Below are 27,538 nucleotides of genomic sequence, written 5' to 3' on the forward strand. Positions count from 1 at the left end.
TATGGACATAGGTCAAACTTTACAACCCCCATAACTCGGCCAAATCTCATCAGATTTTTACGAGGTTGGGTTTTTTCTTCATGGTTTTCCGTTAAGATTAATCTGGCATTAAAATCTGAACACCGATTTTTTGGTCGAAATTCATGTCAAAATCTTGCCCCAAGATTCGCATATGGACATGGGTCAAACCTTACAACCCCCATAACTCGGCCAAATCTCATCCGATTTTTACGAGGTTGGGCTTTTTCTTTATGGTTTTCCGTCTATATTAATCTGGCATTAAAATCTGAACACCGATATTTTGGTCGAAATTCATGTCAAAATCTTGCCCCAAGATTCATATATAGACATGGGTCAAACTTTACAACCCCCATAACTCGGCCAAATCTCATCCGATTCTTACGAGCTTGGGCTTTTTCTTTAAGTTTTTTCCTCTACAATAATCTGGCATTCACATCTAAGTACATATTTTTTGGTCGAAATTCATGTCAAAATCTTGCCCCAAGATTCGTATATAGACATCGGTCAAAATTTACAACCCCCATAACTCGGCCAAATCTCATCCTATTTTTACGAGGTTGGGCTTTTTCTTCATGGTTTTCCTTCTTTATTAATCTGGCATTAAAATCTGAACACCGATTTTTTGGTCGAAATTCATGTCAAAATCTTGCCCCAAGATTCGTATATAGACATGGGTCAAACTTTACAACCCCCACAACTCGGCCAAATCTCATCCGATTCTTACGAGGTTGGGCTTTTTCTTCATGGTTTTCCTTCTATATTAATCTGGCATTAAAATCTGAACACCGATTTTTTGGTCGAAATTCATGTCAAAATCTTGCCCCAAGATTCGTATATAGACATGGGTCAAACTTTACAACCCCCATAACTCGGCCAAATCTCATCCGATTCTTACGAGGTTGGGCTTTTTCTTCATGGTTTTCCTTCTTTATTAATCTGGCATTAAAATCTGAACACCGATTTTTTGGTCGAAATTCATGTCAAAATCTTGCCCCAAGATTCGTACATGGACATGGGTCAAAATTTACAACCCCCATAACTCGGCCAAATCTCATCCGATTCTTACGAGGTTGGGCTTTTTGTTCATGGTTTTCCCTCTACAATAATCTGACATTCACATCTAAGTACATATTTTTTGGTCGAAATTCATGTCAAAATCTTGCCCCAAGATTCATATATAGACATGGGTCAAACTTTACAACCCCCATAACTCGGCCAAATCTCATCCGATTCTTACGAGGTTGGGCTTTTTCTTTATGGTTTTCCTTCTATATTAATATGGCATTAAAATCTGAACACCGATTTTTTTTGTCGAAATTCATGTCAAAATTTTGCCCCAAGATTCGTATATAGACATGGGTCAAACTTTACAACCCCCATAACTCGGTCAAATCTCATCCGATTCTTACGAGGTTGGGCTTTTTCTTCATGGTTTTCCTTCTATATTAATCTGGCATTAAAATCTGAACACCGATGTTTTGGTCGAAATTCATGTCAAGATCTTGCCCCAAGATTCGCATATGGACATGGGTCAAACTTTACAACCCCCATAACTCGGCCAAATCTCATCCGATTCTTACGAGGTTGGGCTTTTTCTTTATGGTTTTCCTTCTATATTAATCTGGCATTCAAATCTGAACACCGATTTTTTTGTCGAAATTCATGTCAAAATCTTGCCCCAAGATTCGTATATAGACATGGGTCAAACTTTACAACCCCCATAACTCGGCCAAATCTCATCCGATTCTTACCAGGTTGGGCTTTTTGTTCATGGATTTCCCTCTACAATAATCTGGCATTCACATCTAAGTACATATTTTTTGGTCGAAATTCATGTCAAAATCTTGCCCCAAGATTCGTATATGGACATGGGTCAAACTTTACAACCCCCATAACTCGGCCAAATCTCATCCGATTCTTACGAGGTTGGGCTTTTTCTTCATGGTTTTCCTTCTTTATTAATCTGGCATTAAAATCTGAACACCGAATTTTTGGTCGAAATTCATGTCAAAATCTTGCCCCAAGATTCGTATATAGACATGGGTCAAACTTTACAACCCCAATAACTCGGCCAAATCTCATCCGATTTTTACGAGGTTGGGCTTTTTCTTTATGGGTTTCCTTCTATTTTAATCTGGCATCAAAATCTGAACACCGATTTTTTGGTCGAAATTCATGTCAAAATCTTGCCCCAAGATTCGCATATGGACATAGGTCAAACTTTACAACCCCCATAACTCGGCCAAATCTCATCAGATTTTTACGAGGTTGGGTTTTTTCTTCATGGTTTTCCGTTAAGATTAATCTGGCATTAAAATCTGAACACCGATTTTTTGGTCGAAATTCATGTCAAAATCTTGCCCCAAGATTCGCATATGGACATGGGTCAAACTTTACAACCCCCATAACTCGGCCAAATCTCATCCGATTTTTACGAGGTTGGGCTTTTTCTTTATGGTTTTCCGTCTATATTAATCTGGCATTAAAATCTGAACACCGATATTTTGGTCGAAATTCATGTCAAAATCTTGCCCCAAGATTCATATATAGACATGGGTCAAACTTTACAACCCCCATAACTCGGCCAAATCTCATCCGATTCTTACGAGCTTGGGCTTTTTCTTTAAGTTTTTTCCTCTACAATAATCTGGCATTCACATCTAAGTACATATTTTTTGGTCGAAATTCATGTCAAAATCTTGCCCCAAGATTCGTATATAGACATCGGTCAAAATTTACAACCCCCATAACTCGGCCAAATCTCATCCTATTTTTACGAGGTTGGGCTTTTTCTTCATGGTTTTCCTTCTTTATTAATCTGGCATTAAAATCTGAACACCGATTTTTTGGTCGAAATTCATGTCAAAATCTTGCCCCAAGATTCGTATATAGACATGGGTCAAACTTTACAACCCCCACAACTCGGCCAAATCTCATCCGATTCTTACGAGGTTGGGCTTTTTCTTCATGGTTTTCCTTCTATATTAATCTGGCATTAAAATCTGAACACCGATTTTTTGGTCGAAATTCATGTCAAAATCTTGCCCCAAGATTCGTATATAGACATGGGTCAAAATTTACAACCCCCATAACTCGGCCAAATCTCATCCGATTCTTACGAGGTTGGGCTTTTTGTTCATGGTTTTCCCTCTACAATAATCTGACATTCACATCTAAGTACATATTTTTTGGTCGAAATTCATGTCAAAATCTTGCCCCAAGATTCATATATAGACATGGGTCAAACTTTACAACCCCCATAACTCGGCCAAATCTCATCCGATTCTTACGAGGTTGGGCTTTTTCTTTATGGTTTTCCTTCTATATTAATATGGCATTAAAATCTGAACACCGATTTTTTTTGTCGAAATTCATGTCAAAATTTTGCCCCAAGATTCGTATATAGACATGGGTCAAACTTTACAACCCCCATAACTCGGTCAAATCTCATCCGATTCTTACGAGGTTGGGCTTTTTCTTCATGGTTTTCCTTCTATATTAATCTGGCATTAAAATCTGAACACCGATGTTTTGGTCGAAATTCATGTCAAGATCTTGCCCCAAGATTCGCATATGGACATGGGTCAAACTTTACAACCCCCATAACTCGGCCAAATCTCATCCGATTCTTACGAGGTTGGGCTTTTTCTTTATGGTTTTCCTTCTATATTAATCTGGCATTCAAATCTGAACACCGATTTTTTTGTCGAAATTCATGTCAAAATCTTGCCCCAAGATTCGTATATAGACATGGGTCAAACTTTACAACCCCCATAACTCGGCCAAATCTCATCCGATTCTTACCAGGTTGGGCTTTTTGTTCATGGATTTCCCTCTACAATAATCTGGCATTCACATCTAAGTACATATTTTTTGGTCGAAATTCATGTCAAAATCTTGCCCCAAGATTCGTATATGGACATGGGTCAAACTTTACAACCCCCATAACTCGGCCAAATCTCATCCGATTCTTACGAGGTTGGGCTTTTTCTTCATGGTTTTCCTTCTTTATTAATCTGGCATTAAAATATGAACACCGATTTTTTGGTCGAAATTCATGTCAAAATCTTGCCCCAAGATTCGTACATGGACATGGGTCAAAATTTACAACCCCCATAACTCGGCCAAATCTCATCCGATTCTTACGAGGTTGGGCTTTTTGTTCATGGTTTTCCCTCTACAATAATCTGGCATTCACATCTAAGTACATATTTTTTGGTCGAAATTCATGTCAAAATCTTGCCCCAAGAATCATATTTAGACATGGGTCAAACTTTACAACCCCCATAACTCGGCCAAATCTCATCCGATTCTTACGAGGTTGGGCTTTTTCTTTATGGTTTTCCTTCTATATTAATATGGCATTAAAATCTGAACACCGATTTTTTTTGTCGAAATTCATGTCAAAATCTTGCCCCAAGATTCGTATATAGACATGGGTCAAACTTTACAACCCCCATAACTCGGTCAAATCTCATCCGATTCTTACGAGGTTGGGCTTTTTCTTCATGGTTTTCCTTCTATATTAATCTGGCATTAAAATCTGAACACCGATGTTTTGGTCGAAATTCATGTCAAGATCTTGCCCCAAGATTAGCATATGGACATGGGTCAAACTTTACAACCCCCATAACTCGGCCAAATCTCATCAGATTTTTACGAGATTGGGCTTTTTCTTTATGGTTTTCCTTCTATATTAATATGGCATTAAAATCTGAACACCGATTTTTTTGTCGAAATTCATGTCAAAATCTTGCCCCAAGATTCATATATAGACATGGGTCAAACTTTACAACCCCCATAACTCGGCCAAATCTCATCCGATTCTTACGAGGTTGGGCTTTTTCTTTATGGTTTTCCTTCTATATTAATCTGGCATTAAAATCTGAACACCGATTTTTTTGTCGAAATTCATGTCAAAATCTTGCCCCAAGATTCGTATATAGACATGGGTCAAACTTTACAACCCCCATAACTCGGCCAAATCTCATCCGATTCTTACCAGGTTGGGCTTTTTGTTCATGGTTTTCCCTCTACAATAATCTGGCATTCACATCTAAGTACATATTTTTTGGTCGAAATTCATGTCAAAATCTTGCCCCAAGATTCATATATAGACATGGGTCAAACTTTACAACCCCCATAACTCGGCCAAATCTCATCCGATTCTTACGAGGTTGGGCTTTTTCTTCATGGTTTTCCTTCTTTATTAATCTGGCATTAAAATCTGAACACCGATTTTTTTTGTCGAAATTCATGTCAAAATCTTGCCCCAAGATTCGTATATAGACATGGGTCAAACTTTACAACCCCCATAACTCGGCCAAATCTCATCCGATTTTTACGAGGTTGGGCTTTTTCTACATGGTTTTCCTTCTTTATTAATCTGGCCTTAAAATCTGAACACCGATTTTTTGGTCGAAATTCATGTCAAAATCTTGCCCCAAGATTCGTATATAGACATGGGTCAAACTTTACAACCCCCATAACTCGGCCAAATCTTATCCGATTCTTACGAGGTTGGGCTTTTTTTTATGGTTTTCCTTCTATATTAATCTGGCATTAAAATCTGAACACCGATTTTTTGGTCGAAATTCAAGTCAAAATCTTGCCCCAAGATTCGTACATGGACATGGGTCAAAATTTACAACCCCCATAACTCGGCCAAATCTCATCCGATTCTTACGAGGTTGGGCTTTTTGTTCATGGTTTTCCCTCTACAATAATCTGGCATTCACATCTAAGTACATACTTTTTGGTCGAAATTCATGTCAAAATCTTGCCCCAAGATTCATATATAGACATGGGTCAAACTTTACAACCCCCATAACTCGGCCAAATCTCATCCGATTCTTACGAGGTTGGGCTTTTTCTTTATGGTTTTCTTTCTATATTAATCTGGCATTAAAATCTGAACACCGATTTTTTGGTCGAAATTCATGTCAAAATCTTGCCCCAAGATTCGTATATAGACATGGGTCAAACCTTACAACCCCCATAACTCGGCCAAATCTCATCCGATTCTTACGAGGTTGGGCTTTTTCTTTATGGTTTTCTTTCTATATTAATCTGGCATTAAAATCTGAACACCGATTTTTTGGTCGAAATTCATGTCAAAATCTTGCCCCAAGATTTGCATATGGACATGGGTCAAACCTTACAACCCCCATAACTCGGCCAAATCTCATCCGATTCTAACGAGGTTGGGCTTTTTCTTTATGGTTTTCTTTCTATATTAATCTGGCATTAAAATCTGAACACCGATTTTTTGGTCGAAATTCATGTCAAAATCTTGCCCCAAGATACGTATATAGACATGGGTCAAACTTTACAACCCCCATAACTCGGCCAAATCTCATCCGATTCTTACGAGGTTGGGCTTTTTCTTCATGGTTTTCCTTCTTTATTAATCTGGCATTAAAATCTGAACACCGATTTTCTGGTCGAAATTCATGTCAAAATCTTGCCCCAAGATTCGTATATAGACATGGGTCAAACTTTACAACCCCAATAACTCGGCCAAATCTCATCCGATTTTTACGAGGTTGGGCTTTTTCTTTATGGTTTTCCTTCTATTTAATCTGGCATCAAAATCTGAACACCGATTTTTTGGTCGAAATTCATGTCAAAATCTTGCCCCAAGATTCGTATATAGACATGGATCAAAATTTACAACCCCCATAACTCGGCCAAATCCCATCCGATTCTTACGAGGTTGGGCTTTTTGTTCATGATTTTCCCTATACAATAATCTGGCATTCACATCTAAGTACATATTTTTTGGTCGAAATTCATGTCAAAATCTTGCTCCCAGACTCATATATGGACATGGGTCAAACTTTACAACCCCCATAACTCGGCCAAATCTCATCAGATTTTTACGAGATTGGGCTTTTTGTTCATGGTTTTCCTTCTATATTAATATGGCATTAAAATCTGAACACCGATTTTTTTGTCGAAATTCATGTCAAAATCTTGCCCCAAGATTCGTATATAGACATGGGACAAACTTTACAACCCCCATAACTCGGCCAAATCTCATCCGATTCTTACGAGGTTGGGCTTTTTCTTTATGGTTTTCCTTCTATATTAATCTGGCATTAAAATCTGAACACAGATTTTTTGGTCGAAATTCATGTCAAAATCTTGCTCCAAGATTCGTATATAGACATGGATCAAACTTTACAACCCCCATAACTCGGCCAAATCTCATTCGATTCTTACGAGGTTGGGCTTTTTCTTTATGGTTTTCCTTCTATATTAATCTGGCATTAAAATCTGAACACCGATTTTTTGATCGAAATTCATGTCAAAATCTTGCCCCAAGATTCGTATATAGACATGGGTCAAACTTTACAACCCCCATAACTCGGCCAAATCTCATCCGATTCTTACGAGGTTGGGCTTTTTCTTCATGGGTTTCCTTCTATATTAATCTGGCATTAAAATCTGAACACCGATTTTTTGCTCGAAATTCATGTCAAAATCTTGCCCCAAGATTCGCATATGGACATGGGTCAAACTTTACAACCCCCATAACGCGGCCAAATCTCATCAGATTTTTACGAGATTGGGCTTTTTCTTCATGGTTTTCCTTCTATATTAATCTGGCATTAAAATCTGAACACCGATTTTTTGGTCGAAATTCATGTCAAAATCTTGCCCCAAGATTCGCATATGGACATGGGTCAAACTTTACAACACCCATAACTCGGCCAAATCTCATCAGATTTTTACGAGATTGGGCTTTTTGTTCATGGTTTTCCCTCTACAATAATTTGGCATTCACATCTAAGTACATATTTTTTGGTCGAAATTCATGTCCAAATCTTGCCGCAAGACTCATATATAGACATGGGTAAACTTTACAACCCCCATAACTCGGCCAAATCTCATCCGATTCTTACGAGGTTGGGCTTTTTCTTCATGGTTTTCCTTCTATATTAATCTGGCATTAAAATCTGAACACCGATTTTTTGGTCGAAATTCATGTCAAAATCTTGCCCCAAGATACGTATATAGACATGGGTCAAACTTTACAACCCCCATAACTCGGCCAAATCTCATCCGATTCTTACGAGGTTGGGCTTTTTCTTCATGGTTTTCCTTCTTTATTAATCTGGCATTAAAATCTGAACACCGATTTTCTGGTCGAAATTCATGTCAAAATCTTGCCCCAAGATTCGTATATAGACATGGGTCAAACTTTACAACCCCAATAACTCGGCCAAATCTCATCCGATTTTTACGAGGTTGGGCTTTTTCTTTATGGTTTTCCTTCTATTTAATCTGGCATCAAAATCTGAACACCGATTTTTTGGTCGAAATTCATGTCAAAATCTTGCCCCAAGATTCGTATATAGACATGGATCAAAATTTACAACCCCCATAACTCGGCCAAATCCCATCCGATTCTTACGAGGTTGGGCTTTTTGTTCATGATTTTCCCTATACAATAATCTGGCATTCACATCTAAGTACATATTTTTTGGTCGAAATTCATGTCAAAATCTTGCTCCCAGACTCATATATGGACATGGGTCAAACTTTACAACCCCCATAACTCGGCCAAATCTCATCAGATTTTTACGAGATTGGGCTTTTTGTTCATGGTTTTCCTTCTATATTAATATGGCATTAAAATCTGAACACCGATTTTTTTGTCGAAATTCATGTCAAAATCTTGCCCCAAGATTCGTATATAGACATGGGACAAACTTTACAACCCCCATAACTCGGCCAAATCTCATCCGATTCTTACGAGGTTGGGCTTTTTCTTTATGGTTTTCCTTCTATATTAATCTGGCATTAAAATCTGAACACAGATTTTTTGGTCGAAATTCATGTCAAAATCTTGCTCCAAGATTCGTATATAGACATGGATCAAACTTTACAACCCCCATAACTCGGCCAAATCTCATTCGATTCTTACGAGGTTGGGCTTTTTCTTTATGGTTTTCCTTCTATATTAATCTGGCATTAAAATCTGAACACCGATTTTTTGATCGAAATTCATGTCAAAATCTTGCCCCAAGATTCGTATATAGACATGGGTCAAACTTTACAACCCCCATAACTCGGCCAAATCTCATCCGATTCTTACGAGGTTGGGCTTTTTCTTCATGGGTTTCCTTCTATATTAATCTGGCATTAAAATCTGAACACCGATTTTTTGCTCGAAATTCATGTCAAAATCTTGCCCCAAGATTCGCATATGGACATGGGTCAAACTTTACAACCCCCATAACGCGGCCAAATCTCATCAGATTTTTACGAGATTGGGCTTTTTCTTCATGGTTTTCCTTCTATATTAATCTGGCATTAAAATCTGAACACCGATTTTTTGGTCGAAATTCATGTCAAAATCTTGCCCCAAGATTCGCATATGGACATGGGTCAAACTTTACAACACCCATAACTCGGCCAAATCTCATCAGATTTTTACGAGATTGGGCTTTTTGTTCATGGTTTTCCCTCTACAATAATTTGGCATTCACATCTAAGTACATATTTTTTGGTCGAAATTCATGTCCAAATCTTGCCGCAAGACTCATATATAGACATGGGTAAACTTTACAACCCCCATAACTCGGCCAAATCTCATCCGATTCTTACGAGGTTGGGCTTTTTCTTCATGGTTTTCCTTCTATATTAATCTGGCATTAAAATCTGAACACCGATTTTTTGGTCGAAATTCATGTCAAAATCTTGCCCCAAGATTCGCATATAGACATGGGTCAAACTTTACAACCCCCATAACTCAGCCAAATCTCATCAGATTTTTACGAGATTGGGCTTTTTCTTCATGGTTTTCCTTTAAGATTAATCTGGCATTAAAATCTGAACACCGATTTTTTGGTCGAAATTCATGTCAAAATCTTGCCTCAAGATTCGTACATGGACATGGGTCAAAATTTACAACCCCCATAACTCGGCCAAATCTCATCCGATTCTTAAGAGGTTGGGCTTTTTGTTCATGGTTTTCCCTATACAATAATCTGGCATTCACATCTAAGTACATATTTTTTGGTCGAAATTCATGTCAAAATCTTGCCCCAAGACTTATATATGCACATGGGTCAAACTTTACAACCCCCATAACTCGTCCAAATCTCATCCGATTCTTACGAGGTTGGGCTTTTTCTTTATGGTTTTCCTTCTATATTATTCTGTCATTAAAATCTGAACACCGATTTTTTTGTCGAAATTCATGTCAAAATCTTGCCCCAAGATTCATATATAGACATGGGACAAACTTTACAACCCCCATAACTCGGCCAAATCTCATCCGATTCTTACAAGGTTGGGCTTTTTCTTTATGGGTTTCCTTCTATATTAATCTGGCATTAAAATCTGAAGACCGATTTTTTGGTCGAAATTCATGTCAAAATCTTGCCCCAAGATTCGTATATAGACATGGGTCAAACTTTACAACGACCATAACTCGGCCAAATCTCATCTGATTCTTACGAGGTTGGGCTTTTTCTTCATGGTTTTCCTTTAGATTAATCTGGCATTAAAATCTGAACACCGATTTTTTGGTCAAAATTCATGTCAAAATCTTGCCCCAAGATTCGTATATAGACATGGGTCAAACTTTACAACCCCCATAACTCGGCCAAATCTCATCCGATTCTTACGAGGTTGGGCTTTATCTTCATGGTTTTCCTTCTATATTAATCTGGCATTAAAATCTGAACACCGATTTTTTGGTCGAAATTCATGTCAAAATCTTGCCCCAAGATTCGCATATGGACATGGGTCAAACTTTACAACCCCCATAACTCGGCCAAATCTCATAGGATTTTTACGAGGTTGGGCTTTTTCTTCATGGTTTTCCTTTAAGATTAATCTGGCATTATAATCTGAACACCGATTTTTTGGTCAAAATTCATGTCAAAATCTTGCCCCAAGATACGTATATAGACATGGGTCAAACTTTACAACCCCCATAATTCGGCCAAATCTCATCCGATTCTTACGAGGTTGGGCTTTTTCTTCATGGTTTTCCTTCTATATTAATCTGGCATTAAAATCTGAACACCGATTTTTTGGTCGAAATTCATGTCAAAATCTTGCCCCAAGATTCGCATATGGACATGGGTCAAACTTTACAACCCCCATAACTCGGCCAAATCTCATCAGATTTTTACGAGGTTGGGCTTTTTCTTCATGGTTTTCCTTTAAGATTAATCTGGCATTAAAATCTGAACACCGATTTTTTGGTCGAAATTCATGTCAAAATCTTGCCTCAAGATTCGTACATGGACATGGGTCAAAATTTACAACCCCCATAACTCGGCCAAATCTCATCCGATTCTTAAGAGGTTGGGCTTTTTGTTCATGGTTTTCCCTATACAATAATCTGGCATTCACATCTAAGTACATATTTTTTGGTCGAAATTCATGTCAAAATCTTGCCCCAAGACTTATATATGCACATGGGTCAAACTTTACAACCCCCATAACTCGTCCAAATCTCATCCGATTCTTACGAGGTTGGGCTTTTTCTTTATGGTTTTCCTTCTATATTATTCTGTCATTAAAATCTGAACACCGATTTTTTTGTCGAAATTCATGTCAAAATCTTGCCCCAAGATTCATATATAGACATGGGACAAACTTTACAACCCCCATAACTCGGCCAAATCTCATCCGATTCTTACAAGGTTGGGCTTTTTCTTTATGGGTTTCCTTCTATATTAATCTGGCATTAAAATCTGAAGACCGATTTTTTGGTCGAAATTCATGTCAAAATCTTGCCCCAAGATTCGTATATAGACATGGGTCAAACTTTACAACGACCATAACTCGGCCAAATCTCATCTGATTCTTACGAGGTTGGGCTTTTTCTTCATGGTTTTCCTTTAGATTAATCTGGCATTAAAATCTGAACACCGATTTTTTGGTCGAAATTCATGTCAAAATCTTGCCCCAAGATTCGCATATAGACATGGGTCAAACTTTACAACCCCCATAACTCAGCCAAATCTCATCAGATTTTTACGAGATTGGGCTTTTTCTTCATGGTTTTCCTTTAAGATTAATCTGGCATTAAAATCTGAACACCGATTTTTTGGTCGAAATTCATGTCAAAATCTTGCCTCAAGATTCGTACATGGACATGGGTCAAAATTTACAACCCCCATAACTCGGCCAAATCTCATCCGATTCTTAAGAGGTTGGGCTTTTTGTTCATGGTTTTCCCTATATAATAATCTGGCATTCACATCTAAGTACATATTTTTTGGTCGAAATTCATGTCAAAATCTTGCCCCAAGACTTATATATGCACATGGGTCAAACTTTACAACCCCCATAACTCGTCCAAATCTCATCCGATTCTTACGAGGTTGGGCTTTTTCTTTATGGTTTTCCTTCTATATTATTCTGTCATTAAAATCTGAACACCGATTTTTTTGTCGAAATTCATGTCAAAATCTTGCCCCAAGATTCATATATAGACATGGGACAAACTTTACAACCCCCATAACTCGGCCAAATCTCATCCGATTCTTACAAGGTTGGGCTTTTTCTTTATGGGTTTCCTTCTATATTAATCTGGCATTAAAATCTGAAGACCGATTTTTTGGTCGAAATTCATGTCAAAATCTTGCCCCAAGATTCGTATATAGACATGGGTCAAACTTTACAACGACCATAACTCGGCCAAATCTCATCTGATTCTTACGAGGTTGGGCTTTTTCTTCATGGTTTTCCTTTAGATTAATCTGGCATTAAAATCTGAACACCGATTTTTTGGTCAAAATTCATGTCAAAATCTTGCCCCAAGATTCGTATATAGACATGGGTCAAACTTTACAACCCCCATAACTCGGCCAAATCTCATCCGATTCTTACGAGGTTGGGCTTTATCTTCATGGTTTTCCTTCTATATTAATCTGGCATTAAAATCTGAACACCGATTTTTTGGTCGAAATTCATGTCAAAATCTTGCCCCAAGATTCGCATATGGACATGGGTCAAACTTTACAACCCCCATAACTCGGCCAAATCTCATAGGATTTTTACGAGGTTGGGCTTTTTCTTCATGGTTTTCCTTTAAGATTAATCTGGCATTATAATCTGAACACCGATTTTTTGGTCAAAATTCATGTCAAAATCTTGCCCCAAGATACGTATATAGACATGGGTCAAACTTTACAACCCCCATAATTCGGCCAAATCTCATCCGATTCTTACGAGGTTGGGCTTTTTCTTCATGGTTTTCCTTCTATATTAATCTGGCATTAAAATCTGAACACCGATTTTTTGGTCGAAATTCATGTCAAAATCTTGCCCCAAGATTCGCATATGGACATGGGTCAAACTTTACAACCCCCATAACTCGGCCAAATCTCATCAGATTTTTACGAGGTTGGGCTTTTTCTTCATGGTTTTCCTTTAAGATTAATCTGGCATTAAAATCTGAACACCGATTTTTTGGTCGAAATTCATGTCAAAATCTTGCCTCAAGATTCGTACATGGACATGGGTCAAAATTTACAACCCCCATAACTCGGCCAAATCTCATCCGATTCTTAAGAGGTTGGGCTTTTTGTTCATGGTTTTCCCTATACAATAATCTGGCATTCACATCTAAGTACATATTTTTTGGTCGAAATTCATGTCAAAATCTTGCCCCAAGACTTATATATGCACATGGGTCAAACTTTACAACCCCCATAACTCGTCCAAATCTCATCCGATTCTTACGAGGTTGGGCTTTTTCTTTATGGTTTTCCTTCTATATTATTCTGTCATTAAAATCTGAACACCGATTTTTTTGTCGAAATTCATGTCAAAATCTTGCCCCAAGATTCATATATAGACATGGGACAAACTTTACAACCCCCATAACTCGGCCAAATCTCATCCGATTCTTACAAGGTTGGGCTTTTTCTTTATGGGTTTCCTTCTATATTAATCTGGCACTAAAATCTGAAGACCGATTTTTTGGTCGAAATTCATGTCAAAATCTTGCCCCAAGATTCGTATATAGACATGGGTCAAACTTTACAACGACCATAACTCGGCCAAATCTCATCTGATTCTTACGAGGTTGGGCTTTTTCTTCATGGTTTTCCTTTAGATTAATCTGGCATTAAAATCTGAACACCGATTTTTTGGTCAAAATTCATGTCAAAATCTTGCCCCAAGATTCGTATATAGACATGGGTCAAACTTTACAACCCCCATAACTCGGCCAAATCTCATCCGATTCTTACGAGGTTGGGCTTTATCTTCATGGTTTTCCTTCTATATTAATCTGGCATTAAAATCTGAACACCGATTTTTTGGTCGAAATTCATGTCAAAATCTTGCCCCAAGATTCGCATATGGACATGGGTCAAACTTTACAACCCCCATAACTCGGCCAAATCTCATAGGATTTTTACGAGGTTGGGCTTTTTCTTCATGGTTTTCCTTTAAGATTAATCTGGCATTATAATCTGAACACCGATTTTTTGGTCAAAATTCATGTCAAAATCTTGCCCCAAGATACGTATATAGACATGGGTCAAACTTTACAACCCCCATAATTCGGCCAAATCTCATCCGATTCTTACGAGGTTGGGCTTTTTCTTCATGGTTTTCCTTCTATATTAATCTGGCATTAAAATCTGAACACCGATTTTTTGGTCGAAATTCATGTCAAAATCTTGCCCCAAGATTCGCATATGGACATGGGTCAAACTTTACAACCCCCATAACTCGGCCAAATCTCATCAGATTTTTACGAGGTTGGGCTTTTTCTTCATGGGTTCCTTTAAGATTAATCTGGCATTAAAATCTGAAGACCGATTTTTTGGTCGAAATTCATGTCAAAATCTTGCCCCAAGATTCGCATATAGACATGGGTCAAACTTTACAACCCCCATAACTCGGCCAAATCGCATCCGATTTTTACGAGGTTGGGCTTTTTCTTCATGGTTTTTCTTTAAGATTAATCTGGCATTAAAATCTGAAGACCGATTTTTTGGTCGAAATTCATGTCAAAATCTTGCCCCAAGATTCGTATATGGACATGGGTCAAACTTTACAACCCCCATAACTCGGCCAAATCTCATCAGATTTTTACGAGGTTGGGCTTTTTCTTCATGGTTTTCCTTCTATATTAATCTGGCATTTAAATCTGAACACCGATTTTTTGGTCGAAATTCATGTCAAAATCTTGCCCCAAGATTCGCATATGGACATGGGTCAAACTTTACAACCCCCATAACTCGGCCAAATCTCATCAGATTTTTACGAGGTTGGGCTTTTTCTTAATGGTTTTCCTTTAAGATTAATCTGGCATTAAAATTTGAAGACCGATTTTTTGGTCGAAATTCATGTCAAAATCTTGCCCCAAGATTCGCATATGGACATGGGTCAAACTTTACAACCCCCATAACTCGGCCAAATCTCATCCGATTTTTACGAGGTTGGGCTTTTTGTTCATGGTTTTCCTTCTATATTAATCTGGCATTAAAATCTGAACACCGATTTTTTGGTCGAAATTCATGTCAAAATTTTGCCCCAAGATTCGTATATAGACATGGGTCAAAATTTACAACCCCCATAACTCGGCCAAATCTCATCCGATTCTTACGAGGTTGGGCTTTTTGTTCATGGTTTTCCCTCTACAATAATTTGGCATTCACATCTAAGTACATATTTTTTGGTCGAAATTCATGTCAAAATCTTGCCCCAAGATTCGCATATGGACATGGGTCAAACTTTACAACCCCCATAACTCGGCCAAATCTCATCCAATTCTTACGAGGTTAGGCTTTTTCTTCATGGTTTTCCTTTAAGATTAATCTGGCATTAAAATCTGAAGACCGATTTTTTGGTCGAAATTCATGTCAAAATCTTGCCCCAAGATTCGCATATAGACATGGGTCAAACTTTACAACCCCCATAACTCGGCCAAATCTCATCCGATTTTTACGAGGTTGGGCTTTTTCTTCATGGTTTTCCTTTAAGATTAATCTGGCATTAAAATCTGAAGACCGATTTTTTGGTCGAAATTCATGTCAAAATCTTGCCCCAAGACTTATATATGCACATAGGTCAAACTTTACAACCCCTATAACTCGGCCAAATCTCATCAGATTTTTACGAGGTTGGGCTTTTTCTTCATAGTTTTCCTTCTATATTAATCTGGCATTAAAATCTGAAGACCGATTTTTTGGTCGAAATTCATGTCAAAATCTTGCCTCAAGATTCGCATATGGACATGGGTCAAACTTTACAACCCCCATAACTCGGCCAAATCTCATCCGATTTTTACGAGGTTGGGCTTTTTCTTCATGGTTTTCCTTTAAGATTAATCTGGCATTAAAATCTGAACACCGATTTTTTGGTCGAAATTCATGTCAAAATCTTGCCCCAAGATTCGTATATGGACATGGGTCTAACTTACAACCCCCATAACTCGGCCAAATCTCATCAGATTTTTACGAGGTTGGGCTTTTTCTTCATGGTTTTCCTTCTATATTAATCTGGCATTAAAATCTGAAGACCGATTCTTTGGTCGAAATTCATGTCAAAATCTTGCCTCAAGATTCGCATATGGACATGGGTCAAACTTTACAACCCCCATAACTCGGCCAAATCTCATCAGATTTTTACGAGGTTGGGCTTTTTCTTCATGGTTTTCCTTCTATATTAATCTGGCATTAAAATCTGAACACCGATTTTTTGGTCGAAATTCATGTCAAAATCTTGCCCCAAGATTCGTATATGGACATGGGTCTAACTTACAACCCCCATAACTCGGCCAAATCTCATCAGATTTTTACGAGGTTGGGCTTTTTCTTCATGGTTTTCCTTCTATATTAATCTGGCATTAAAATCTGAACACCGATTTTTTGGTCGAAATTCATGTCAAAATCTTGCCCCAAGATTCGTATATGGACATGGGTCAAAATTTACAACCCCCATAACTCGGCCAAATCTCATCCGATTTTTACGAGGTTGGGCTTTTTGTTCATGGTTTTCCCTGTACAATAATTTGGCATTCACATCTAAGTACATATTTTTTGGTCGAAATTCATGTCCAAATCTTGCCCCAAGACTCATATATAGACATGGGTCAAACTTTACAACCCCCATAACTCGGCCAAATCTCATCCGATTCTTACGAGTTTTTTGTTCATGGTTTTCCTTCTATATTAATCTGGCATTAAAATCTGAACACCGACTTTTTGGTCGAAATTCATGTCAAAATCTTGCCCCAAGATTCGTATATAGACATGGGTCAAAATGTACAACCCCCATAATTCGGCCAAATCTCATCCGATTCTTACGAGGTTGGGCTTTTTGTTCATGGTTTTCCCTCTACAATAATTTGGCATTCACATCTAAGTACATATTTTTTGGTCGAAATTCATGTCAAAATCTTGCACCAAGATTCATATATAGACATGGGTCAAACTTTACAACCCCCATAACTCGGCCAAATCTCATCCGATTCTTACGAGGTTGGGCTTTTTCTTTATGGTTTTCCTTCTATATTAATCTGGCATTAAAATCTGAACACCGATTTTTTGGTCGAAATTCATGTCAAAATCTTGCCCCAAGATTCGCATATGGACATGGGTCAAACTTTACAACCCCCATAACTCGGCCAAATCTCATCAGATTTTTACGAGGTTGGGCTTTTTCTTCATGGTTTTCCTTCTATATTAATCTGGCATTAAAATCTGAACACCGATTTCTTGGTCGAAATTCATGTCAAAATCTTGCCCCAAAATTCATATATAGACATGAGTCAAACTTTACAACCCCCATAACTCGGCCAAATCTCATCCGATTCTTACAAGGTTGGGCTTTTTCTTTATGGTTTTCCTTCTATTTTAATCTGGCATTAAAATCTGAACACCGATTTTTTGTTCGAAATTCATGTCCAAATCTTGCCCCAAGATTCGCATATGGACATGGGTCAAATTTACAACCCCCATTACTCGGCCAAATTTCATCCGATTCTTACGAGGTTGGGCTTTTTGTTCATGATTTTCCCTCTACAATAATCTGGCATTCACATCTAAGTTCATATTTTTTGGTCGAAATTCATGTCAAAATCTTGCCCCAAGACTTATATATGCACATGGGTCAAACTTTACAACCCCCATAACTCGGCCAAATCTCATCCGATTTTTACGAGGTTGGGCGTTTTGTTCATGGGTTTTCTTCTATATTAATCTGCCATTAAAATCTGAACACCGATTTTTTGGTCGAAATTCATGTCAAAATCTTACCCCAAGATTCGTATATAGACATGGGTCAAACATTACAACCCCCATAACTCGGCCAAATCTCATCAGATTTTTACGAGGTTGGGCTTTTTGTTCATGGTTTTCCCTATACAATAATCTGGCATTCACTTCTAAGTACATATTTTTTGGTCGAAATTCATGTCAAAATCTTGCCCCAAGATTCGTATATAGACATGGGTCAAAATGTACAACCCCCATAACTCGGCCAAATCTCATCCGATTCTTACGAGGTTGGGCTTTTTGTTCATGGTTTTCCCTCTACAATAATTTGGCATTCACATCTAAGTACATATTTTTTGGTCTAAATTCATGTCAACATCTTGCACCAAGATTCATATATAGACATGGGTCAAACTTTACAACCCCCATAACTCGGCCAAATCTCATCCCATTCTTACGAGGTTGGGCTTTTTCTTTATGGTTTTCCTTCTATATTAATCTGGCATTAAAATCTGAACACCGATTTTTTGGTCGAAATTCATGTCAAAATCTTGCCCCAAGATTCGCATATGGACATGGGTCAAACTTTAAAACCCCCATAACTCGGCCAAATCTCATCCGATTCTTACGAGGTTGGGCTTTTTCTTCATGGTTTTCCTTCTATATTAATCTGGCATTAAAATCTGAACACCGATTTTTTGGTCGAAATTCATGTCAAAATCTTGCCCCAAGATTCGTACATGGACATGGGTCAAAATTTACAACCCCCATAACTCGGCCAAATCTCATCCGATTCTTACGAGGTTGGGCTTTTTGTTCATCGTTTTCCTTCTATATTAATCTGGCATTAAAATCTGAAGACCGATTTTTTGGTCAAAATTCATGTCAAAATCTTGCCTCAAGATTCGTATATGGACATGGGTCAAAATTTACAACCCCCATAACTCGGCCAAATCTCATCAGATTTTTACGAGGTTGGGCTTTTTGTTCATGATTTTCCCTATACAATAATCTGGCATTCACATCTAAGTACATATTTTTTGGTCGAAATTCATGTCAAAATCTTGCCCTAAGATTCGCATATGGACATGGGTCAAACTTTACAACCCCCATAACTCGGCCAAATCTCATCAGATTTTTACGAGGTTGGGCTTTTTCTTCATGGTTTTCCTTTAAGATTAATCTGGCATTAAAATCTGAAGACCGATTTTTTGGTCGAAATTCATGTCAAAATCTTGCCCCAAGATTCGCATATAGACATGGGTCAAACTTTACAACCCCCATAACTCGGCCAAATCTCATCCGATTTTTACGAGGTTGGGCTTTTTCTTCATGGTTTTCCTTTAAGATTAATCTGGCATTAAAATCTGAAGACCGATTTTTTGGTCGAAATTCATGTCAAAATCTTGCCCCAAGATTCGTATATGGACATGGGTCTAACTTACAACCCCCATAACTCGGCCAAATCTCATCAGATTTTTACGAGGTTGGGCTTTTTCTTCATGGTTTTCCTTCTATATTAATCTGGCATTAAAATCTGAAGACCGATTTTTTGGTCGAAATTCATGTCAAAATCTTGCCTCAAGATTCGCATATGGACATGGGTCAAACTTTACAACCCCCATAACTCGGCCAAATCTCATCAGATTTTTACGAGGTTGGGCTTTTTCTTCATGGTTTTCCTTCTATATTATTCTGGCATTAAAATCTGAACACCGATTTTTTGGTCGAAATTCATGTCAAAATCTTGCCCCAAGATTCGTATATGGACATGGGTCTAACTTACAACCCCCATAACTCGGCCAAATCTCATCAGATTTTTACGAGGTTGGGCTTTTTCTTCATGGTTTTCCTTCTATATTAATCTGGCATTAAAATCTGAACACCGATTTTTTGGTCGAAATTCATGTCAAAATCTTGCCCCAAGATTCGTATATGGACATGGGTCAAAATTTACAACCCCCATAACTCGGCCAAATCTCATCCGATTTTTACGAGGTTGGGCTTTTTGTTCATGGTTTTCCCTGTACAATAATTTGGCATTCACATCTAAGTAGATATTTTTTGGTCGAAATTCATGTCCAAATCTTGCCCCAAGACTCATATATAGACATGGGTAAACTTTACAACCCCCATAACTCGGCCGAATCTCATCCGATTCTTACGAGGTTTTTGTTCATGGTTTTCCTTCTATATTAATCTGGCATTAAAATCTGAACACCGACTTTTTGGTCGAAATTCATGTCAAAATCTTGCCCCAAGATTCGTATATAGACATGGGTCAAAATGTACAACCCCCATAATTCGGCCAAATCTCATCCGATTCTTACGAGGTTGGGCTTTTTGTTCATGGTTTTCCCTCTACAATAATTTGGCATTCACATCTAAGTACATATTTTTTGGTCGAAATTCATGTCAAAATCTTGCACCAAGATTCATATATAGACATGGGTCAAACTTTACAACGCCCATAACTCGGCCAAATCTCATCCAATTCTTACGAGGTTGGGCTTTTTCTTTATGGTTTTCCTTCTATATTAATCTGGCATTAAAATCTGAACACCGATTTTTTGGTCGAAATTCATGTCAAAATCTTGTCCCAAGATTCGCATATGGACATGGATCAAAATTTACAACCCCCATAACTCGGCCAAATCTCATCCGATTCTTACGAGGTTGGGCTTTTTCTTCATGGTTTTCCTTCTATATTAATCTGGCATTAAAATCTGAACACCGACTTTTTGGTCGAAATTCATGTCAAAATCTTGCCCCAAGATTCGTATATAGACATGGGTCAAAATGTACAACCCCCATAATTCGGCCAAATCTCATCCGATTCTTACGAGGTTGGGCTTTTTGTTCATGGTTTTCCCTCTACAATAATTTGGCATTCACATCTAAGTACATATTTTTTGGTCGAAATTCATGTCAAAATCTTGCACCAAGATTCATATATAGACATGGGTCAAACTTTACAACGCCCATAACTCGGCCAAATCTCATCCAATTCTTACGAGGTTGGGCTTTTTCTTTATGGTTTTCCTTCTATATTAATCTGGCATTAAAATCTGAACACCGATTTTTTGGTCGAAATTCATGTCAAAATCTTGTCCCAAGATTCGCATATGGACATGGATCAAAATTTACAACCCCCATAACTCGGCCAAATCTCATCCGATTCTTACGAGGTTGGGCTTTTTCTTCATGGTTTTCCTTCTATATTAATCTGGCATTAAAATCTGAACACCGATTTTTTGGTCGAAATTCATGTCAAAATCTTGCCCCAAGATTCGCATATGGACATTGGTCAAACTTTACAACCCCCATAACTCGGCGAAATCTCATCAGATTTTTACGAGGTTGGGCTTTTTCTTCATGGTTTTCCTTCTATATTAATCTGGCATTAAAATCTGAACACCGATTTCTTGGTCGAAATTCATGTCAAAATCTTGCCCCAAAATTCATGTATAGACATGAGTCAAACTTTACAACCCCCATAACTCGGCCAAATCTCATCCGATTCTTACAAGGTTGGGCTTTTTCTTTATGGTTTTCCTTCTATTTTAATCTGGCATTAAAATCTGAACACCGATTTTTTGTTCGAAATTCATGTCCAAATCTTGCCCCAAGATTCGCATATGGACATGGGTCAAATTTACAACCCCCATTACTCGGCCAAATTTCATCCGATTCTTACGAGGTTGGGCTTTTTGTTCATGATTTTCCCTCTACAATAATCTGGCATTCACATCTAAGTTCATATTTTTTGGTCGAAATTCATGTCAAAATCTTGCCCCAAGACTTATATATGCACATGGGTCAAACTTTACAACCCCCATAACTCGGCCAAATCTCATCCGATTTTTACGAGGTTGGGCGTTTTGTTCATGGTTTTTCTTCTATAATAATCTGCCATTAAAATCTGAACACCGATTTTTTGGTCGAAATTCATGTCAAAATCTTGCCCCAACATTCGTATATAGACATGGGTCAAACTTTACAACCCCCATAACTCGGCCAAATCTCATCAGATTTTTACGAGGTTGGGCTTTTTGTTCATGGTTTTCCCTATACAATAATCTGGCATTCACATCTAAGTACATATTTTTTGGTCGAAATTCATGTCAAAATCTTGCCCCAAGACTCATATATCGACATGGGTCAAATTTTACAACCCCCATAACTCGGCCAAATCTCATCAGATTTTTACGAGGTTGGGCTTTTTCTTTATGGTTTTCCTTCTATATTAATCTGCCATTAAAATCTGAACACAGATTTTTTGGTCGAAATTCATGTCAAAATCTTGGCCCAAGATTCGTATATAGAGATGGGTCAAACTTTACAACCCATTACTTGGCCAAATCTCATCCGATTTTTACGAGGTTTTGCTTTTTCTTTACGGTTTTCCTTCTTTTTTAATCTGGCATTAAAATCTGAACACCAATTTTTTTGTCGAAATTCATGTCAAAATCTTGCCCCAAGATTCGTACATGGACATGGGTCAAAATTTACAACCCCCATAACTCGGCCAAATCTCATCCGATTCTTACGAGGTTGGGCTTTTTCTTCATGGTTTTCCTTCTATATTAATCTGGCATTAAAATCTGAACACCGATTTTTTGGTCGAAATTCATGTCAAAATCTTGCCCCAAGATTCGTATATGGACATGGGTCTAACTTACAACCCCCATAACTCGGCCAAATCTCATCCGATTTTTATGAGGTTGGGCTTTTTCTTCATGGTTTTCCTTCTATATTAATCTGGCATTAAAATCTGAACACCGATTTTTTGGTCGAAATTCATGTCAAAATCTTGCCCCAAGATTCGTATATGGACATGGGTCAAAATTTACAACCCCCATAACTCGGCCAAATCTCATCCGATTTTTACGAGGTTGGGCTTTATACATCTAAGTACATATTTTTTGGTCGAAATTCATGTCCAAATCTTGCCCCAAGACTCATATATAGACATGGGTAAACTTTACAACCCCCATAACTCGGCCAAATCTCATCCGATTCTTACGAGGTTGGGCTTTTTCTTCATGGTTTTCCTTCTATATTATTCTGGCATTAAAATCTGAACACCGATTTTTTGGTCGAAATTCATGTCAAAATCTTGCCCCAAGATTCGTATATGGACATGGGTCTAACTTACAACCCCCATAACTCGGCCAAATCTCATCAGATTTTTACGAGGTTGGGCTTTTTCTTCATGGTTTTCCTTCTATATTAATCTGGCATTAAAATCTGAACACCGATTTTTTGGTCGAAATTCATGTCAAAATCTTGCCCCAAGATTCGTATATGGACATGGGTCAAAATTTACAACCCCCATAACTCGGCCAAATCTCATCCGATTTTTACGAGGTTGGGCTTTATACATCTAAGTACATATTTTTTGGTCGAAATTCATGTCCAAATCTTGCCCCAAGACTCATATATAGACATGGGTAAACTTTACAACCCCCATAACTCGGCCAAATCTCATCCGATTCTTACGAGGTTGGGCTTTTTCTTCATGGTTTTCCTTCTATATTATTCTGGCATTAAAATCTGAACACCGATTTTTTGGTCGAAATTCATGTCAAAATCTTGCCCCAAGATTCGTATATGGACATGGGTCTAACTTACAACCCCCATAACTCGGCCAAATCTCATCAGATTTTTACGAGGTTGGGCTTTTTCTTCATGGTTTTCCTTCTATATTAATCTGGCATTAAAATCTGAACACCGATTTTTTGGTCGAAATTCATGTCAAAATCTTGCCTCAAGATTCGCATATGGACATGGGTCAAACTTTACAACCCCCATAACTCGGCCAAATCTCATCAGATTTTTACGAGGTTGGGCTTTTTCTTCATGGTTTTCCTTCTATATTATTCTGGCATTAAAATCTGAACACCGATTTTTTGGTCGAAATTCATGTCAAAATCTTGCCCCAAGATTCGTATATGGACATGGGTCTAACTTACAACCCCCATAACTCGGCCAAATCTCATCAGATTTTTACGAGATTGGGCTTTTTCTTCATGGTTTTCCTTCTATATTAATCTGGCATTAAAATCTGAACACCGATTTTTTGGTCGAAATTCATGTCAAAATCTTGCCCCAAGATTCGTATATGGACATGGGTCAAAATTTACAACCCCCATAACTCGGCCAAATCTCATCCGATTTTTACGAGGTTGGGCTTTTTGTTCATGGTTTTCCCTGTACAATAATTTGGCATTCACATCTAAGTAGATATTTTTTGGTCGAAATTCATGTCCAAATCTTGCCCCAAGACTCATATATAGACATGGGTAAACTTTACAACCCCCATAACTCGGCCGAATCTCATCCGATTCTTACGAGGTTTTTGTTCATGGTTTTCCTTCTATATTAATCTGGCATTAAAATCTGAACACCGACTTTTTGGTCGAAATTCATGTCAAAATCTTGCCCCAAGATTCGTATATAGACATGGGTCAAAATGTACAACCCCCATAATTCGGCCAAATCTCATCCGATTCTTACGAGGTTGGGCTTTTTGTTCATGGTTTTCCCTCTACAATAATTTGGCATTCACATCTAAGTACATATTTTTTGGTCGAAATTCATGTCAAAATCTTGCACCAAGATTCATATATAGACATGGGTCAAACTTTACAACGCCCATAACTCGGCCAAATCTCATCCAATTCTTACGAGGTTGGGCTTTTTCTTTATGGTTTTCCTTCTATATTAATCTGGCATTAAAATCTGAACACCGATTTTTTGGTCGAAATTCATGTCAAAATCTTGTCCCAAGATTCGCATATGGACATGGATCAAAATTTACAACCCCCATAACTCGGCCAAATCTCATCCGATTCTTACGAGGTTGGGCTTTTTCTTCATGGTTTTCCTTCTATATTAATCTGGCATTAAAATCTGAACACCGATTTTTTGGTCGAAATTCATGTCAAAATCTTGCCCCAAGATTCGCATATGGACATTGGTCAAACTTTACAACCCCCATAACTCGGCGAAATCTCATCAGATTTTTACGAGGTTGGGCTTTTTCTTCATGGTTTTCCTTCTATATTAATCTGGCATTAAAATCTGAACACCGATTTCTTGGTCGAAATTCATGTCAAAATCTTGCCCCAAAATTCATGTATAGACATGAGTCAAACTTTACAACCCCCATAACTCGGCCAAATCTCATCCGATTCTTACAAGGTTGGGCTTTTTCTTTATGGTTTTCCTTCTATTTTAATCTGGCATTAAAATCTGAACACCGATTTTTTGTTCGAAATTCATGTCCAAATCTTGCCCCAAGATTCGCATATGGACATGGGTCAAATTTACAACCCCCATTACTCGGCCAAATTTCATCCGATTCTTACGAGGTTGGGCTTTTTGTTCGTGATTTTCCCTCTACAATAATCTGGCATTCACATCTAAGTTCATATTTTTTGGTCGAAATTCATGTCAAAATCTTGCCCCAAGACTTATATATGCACATGGGTCAAACTTTACAACCCCCATAACTCGGCCAAATCTCATCCGATTTTTACGAGGTTGGGCGTTTTGTTCATGGTTTTTCTTCTATAATAATCTGCCATTAAAATCTGAACACCGATTTTTTGGTCGAAATTCATGTCAAAATCTTGCCCCAACATTCGTATATAGACATGGGTCAAACTTTACAACCCCCATAACTCGGCCAAATCTCATCAGATTTTTACGAGGTTGGGCTTTTTGTTCATGGTTTTCCCTATACAATAATCTGGCATTCACATCTAAGTACATATTTTTTGGTCGAAATTCATGTCAAAATCTTGCCCCAAGACTCATATATCGACATGGGTCAAATTTTACAACCCCCATAACTCGGCCAAATCTCATCAGATTTTTACGAGGTTGGGCTTTTTCTTTATGGTTTTCCTTCTATATTAATCTGCCATTAAAATCTGAACACAGATTTTTTGGTCGAAATTCATGTCAAAATCTTGGCCCAAGATTCGTATATAGAGATGGGTCAAACTTTACAACCCATTACTTGGCCAAATCTCATCCGATTTTTACGAGGTTTTGCTTTTTCTTTACGGTTTTCCTTCTTTTTTAATCTGGCATTAAAATCTGAACACCAATTTTTTTGTCGAAATTCATGTCAAAATCTTGCCCCAAGATTCGTACATGGACATGGGTCAAAATTTACAACCCCCATAACTCGGCCAAATCTCATCCGATTCTTACGAGGTTGGGCTTTTTCTTCATGGTTTTCCTTCTATATTATTCTGGCATTAAAATCTGAACACCGATTTTTTGGTCGAAATTCATGTCAAAATCTTGCCCCAAGATTCGTATATGGACATGGGTCTAACTTACAACCCCCATAACTCGGCCAAATCTCATCCGATTTTTACGAGGTTGGGCTTTTTCTTCATGGTTTTCCTTCTATATTAATCTGGCATTAAAATCTGAACACCGATTTTTTGGTCGAAATTCATGTCAAAATCTTGCCCCAAGATTCGTATATGGACATGGGTCAAAATTTACAACCCCCATAACTCGGCCAAATCTCATCCGATTTTTACGAGGTTGGGCTTTATACATCTAAGTACATATTTTTTGGTCGAAATTCATGTCCAAATCTTGCCCCAAGACTCATATATAGACATGGGTAAACTTTACAACCCCCATAACTCGGCCAAATCTCATCCGATTCTTACGAGGTTGGGCTTTTTCTTCATGGTTTTCCTTCTATATTAATCTGGCATTAAAATCTGAACACCGACTTTTTGGTCGAAATTCAGGTCAAAATCTTGCCCCAAGATTCGTATATAGACATGGGTCAAAATGTACAACCCCCATAATTCGGCCAAATCTCATCCGATTCTTACGAGGTTGGGCTTTTTGTTCATGGTTTTCCCTCTACAATAATTTGGCATTCACATCTAAGTACATATTTTTTGGTCGAAATTCATGTCAAAATCTTGCACCAAGATTCATATATAGACATGGGTCAAACTTTACAACGCCCATAACTCGGCCAAATCTCATCCAATTCTTACGAGGTTGGGCTTTTTCTTTATGGTTTTCCTTCTATATTAATCTGGCATTAAAATCTGAACACCGATTTTTTGGTCGAAATTCATGTCAAAATCTTGCCCCAAGATTCGTATATAGAGATGGGTCAAACTTTACAACCCATTACTTGGCCAAATCTCATCCGATTTTTACGAGGTTGGGCTTTTTCTTTACGGTTTTCCTTCTATTTTAATCTGGCATTAAAATCTGAACACCAATTTTTTTTGTCGAAATTCATGTCAAAATCTTGC

At 37.9% G+C, this 27,538-nt stretch overlaps 1 protein-coding gene across 1 annotated transcript in view; it reads right to left on the minus strand.

Annotated features, from left to right (window-relative positions):
• The window catches only part of Lamtor1 (Late endosomal/lysosomal adaptor, MAPK and MTOR activator 1), a 31,625-nt gene that overhangs the window by 2,243 nt on the left and 1,844 nt on the right, over positions 1-27,538 (minus strand). The window lies entirely within an intron of this gene.

This window comes from Drosophila virilis, chromosome 3 (assembly GCF_030788295.1).
Source record: "Drosophila virilis strain 15010-1051.87 chromosome 3, Dvir_AGI_RSII-ME, whole genome shotgun sequence".
In the NCBI taxonomy this organism is placed as follows: domain Eukaryota; kingdom Metazoa; phylum Arthropoda; class Insecta; order Diptera; family Drosophilidae; genus Drosophila; species Drosophila virilis.